The following is a 3,202-nucleotide window of genomic DNA, read 5'->3' as shown; positions in this document are numbered from 1 at the left end:
ATAGAAAGGCAATCTGTGAGACTTCCAAGATTGCTGAGCTAAAGGAACAGCTAGTGCTGAAGGAAACAAGTGTGACTGAGTTGAAGAAAAAGGTATCTGAGGTTGAAAATGAGTTGAAAGTGGAACGAGAATGTCGTGAAAAGATTTCTGGCTTATTGAAAAAGAAAGAAAATGACTTGTCGAGTGTAAACGACCGAGTTATTGAGTTGTTGTCAAAAATGAAAGAGCTTGGGAGTAACAAAGAAGGGGATATTCTAGATGCTTTTGCAGAAGGGTTTCAACGAGCTGTTAATCAGGCAAAGTACCTTGCTCCTGATAGAGACTTTTCAGCTATGGATCCCGGTAAGATAATTCGGGATGGTAAGCTTGTAGATGACGAAGAGGCTGTCAAGGAGGGGATGACAACTTGGCTGACTAATGCTTTACATATGTATTACATTAGTTTGTTTTGTGTTAGTTAAGAGAGACTTTTACATGTTTTTACTTGTAATCTGTTGTTTGAACTGCAAATGCGTACTTAGGTACTCTCGCTAAGAATCTGTGTGATTAGGGTTTGCTGTTTCCTAATCATTTATTTTGTAGCCCTGAGTTGGCTTAATGACTGTTGTGTTTGTTTAACTTTTTTTGCGCATCCGTATTATGGTAATGCGACTTTTAGTGCAATCAGTAGTTCCGTTAAAGGAGTATGGTGTCTTATAATATAGAACAGCTCCATTCTTTGTGAATAATAATCGACTTAGTAAAAGTGTATGAAAAGATTAAAGTTTATTAATAGCAGTACATGTACAACCTTATTCAGGTAAACCAGCCTCATTAAAACCTCCATGAGCAAAAACCCCTTGGAAAAAAATTCTCAAGGTAGGAAAAAGAGTACTGGCATGCTGCTTTGTTAACTGTAATATTGTTTCAAGGAGTTGACGTTCCAAGTGCTAGGAATTTTGGTGCCATCTAGCTCCTCCAACTTATAAGCTCCTCGACCTAGCACTTCATATACTCGGTATGGACCATCCCAAGTTGCTGCGAGTTTCCCGTGAGAGGGAGGTCGGCAAGCCTGCTCAGTTTTTCTTAGTACTAGATCACCAGTGTTGAATGATCTTGGGATTACTTTCCGCGCATATCATCGGCTAAGTTGCTGTTGTAGTGCTCGGTGCCGGACAACTGCTGTCTCCCAAATTTCTTCAATTAGGTCGAGCTCTGCCTGCCGAGCTTGATCATGATGCTCGGCTAACGTCCGTATTGAGCTTTGGGACACTTCCATAAGAATCATTGCTTCAAATCCATAGACCAAGCGAAATGGGGTTTCCTTGGTCGTTGAATGTGCTGTAGTGTTATATGCCCATAATACTTCTGGAATGAGTTCGGCCCATAACCCCTCCGCACTGTCAAGCTTTTTTTGCAACGCTTGGAGGATGACTTTATTAGCGGCTTCTGCTAGCCCATTGGACTGTGGATGCTCCACAGAGGAAAAGTGTTGCTTTATCTTTAAATTATGCAAAAATTCCTTGAAATTATGGTCAGTGAACTGCCGACCATTGTCAGTTATGATGTGACCTAGTATACCAAATCTACAAATTATGTTTTTCCAAACAAAGCTTATCATCTGGGATGATGTGATTTTTGCCAAAGGTTGTGCTTCAATCCATTTGGAAAAATAATCGATTGCGACTACCAAATATTTCACCTGTCTTAGGGCAGTAGGGAATGGCCCGAGAATATCGATTCCCCATCTGTTGAATGGCCAGCTTACCATTGAATGATGAAGATGCTCGGCAGGCATATTAATGATCGGCGAGTGCTTCTGACAATTGTCGCAGGTTCTGACTTTGTGACTGCTATCCTCCTATATTATCGGCCAATAAAAACCTGCTCGGAGTACTTTCTGTGCTAGGCTTCGAGCTCCAGAGTGTATTCCACAAATGCCCTCATGGGCCTCGGATAAAACAAGGTCGGCCTCTGACGTGTCCAAACATTTTAACAAAGGTCGAGAATAACCTCGCCTATACAGAGTATTATTTAACAAGGTGAAAAAGGAGGCTTGTCGTCTGAACTTGTTCTTATCTTCAATTTCCTCTGGAATGGAACCATAACAGAGGTATTGAATATAAGACTGCTGCCAACTGTCTTTATTAACTATGTTTAAAATGTTAAATACATCAATGCTCGGCTTATCTAAAGTTGACTGTAAAAGTGTGACAGTGTGTGCTTGTGTGGTCGCCAGTTTTGATAAAACATTGGCCCTGTGGTTTTGCTCTCTAGGTATATGAATAACCTCAATTTTGGAAAAGCCATTTAGTAATTGCTGGACAATGTCCAGATATTTCAATAAAATCTGGTCTTTTGTTTGAAAACTGTGATTCACTTGTTGAACGACTAACAATAAATCGCAGTAAACTTTTAAATTATCAACGTGTAAATTGGTAGCTAACCTGAGCCCAGCTATGAGGGCTTCATACTCAGCTTGGTTATTGTTGGCCTTGAATGAGAATCTGAGAGAATGCTCGAGAATTATGCCATCCGAGCTTTCGAGTAATATTCCTGCACCAGCCCCTTGAGGGTTTGAAGCACCGTCTACGAATAAGGTCCAGGATTGACCCCCATCATCGGAATCTAAGTCTGTAAGCTCGGCCACAAAATCGGCCAAACATTGTGACTTAACAGATCCTCTAGGTTGGTATTGAATGTCAAATTCCGAGAGCTCAATGGACCACTTGATTAGCTGCCCTGCTAACTCAGGCTTAGAAAGTATCTGCCGAAGTGGGTGTGCTGTTCGGACAATGATTGTGTGACTCTGAAAATAAGGTCGGAGTCGTCTTGCAGAGAAAACTAATGTTAGGACGAGCTTCTCGAGCATTGGGTAACGTAGTTCGGTATTTTGTAGTGACTTGCTCATGAAATATACCGGCTGCTAATCCTTGTTGTTTTCTGTAATAATAACAGAACTAATGGTCATATCAGTTACAAATAAATATAAATATAATGGGTTGCCGAGCTTTGGTTTTTGCAAAACAGGTGGTTTGGAAAGAAACTGTTTCAAGCTCAGAAACGCTTCTTCACACTCTTCATTCCAAGAAAAGTGTTTTGCATTTTTCTTTAAACATTGAAAAAAGTTAAAGGATTTGGCTGCTAAGCACGGCAAGAATCTTGACAATGCAGCTAATCGGCCTGTCAATTGCTGAACTTCTTTTATCGTCTTCGGACTGTG

This window comes from Arachis ipaensis, chromosome B06 (assembly GCF_000816755.2).
Source record: "Arachis ipaensis cultivar K30076 chromosome B06, Araip1.1, whole genome shotgun sequence".
Classification (NCBI taxonomy): Eukaryota; Viridiplantae; Streptophyta; class Magnoliopsida; order Fabales; family Fabaceae; genus Arachis; species Arachis ipaensis.
Note: the sequence above shows the minus strand (reverse complement) of the source record.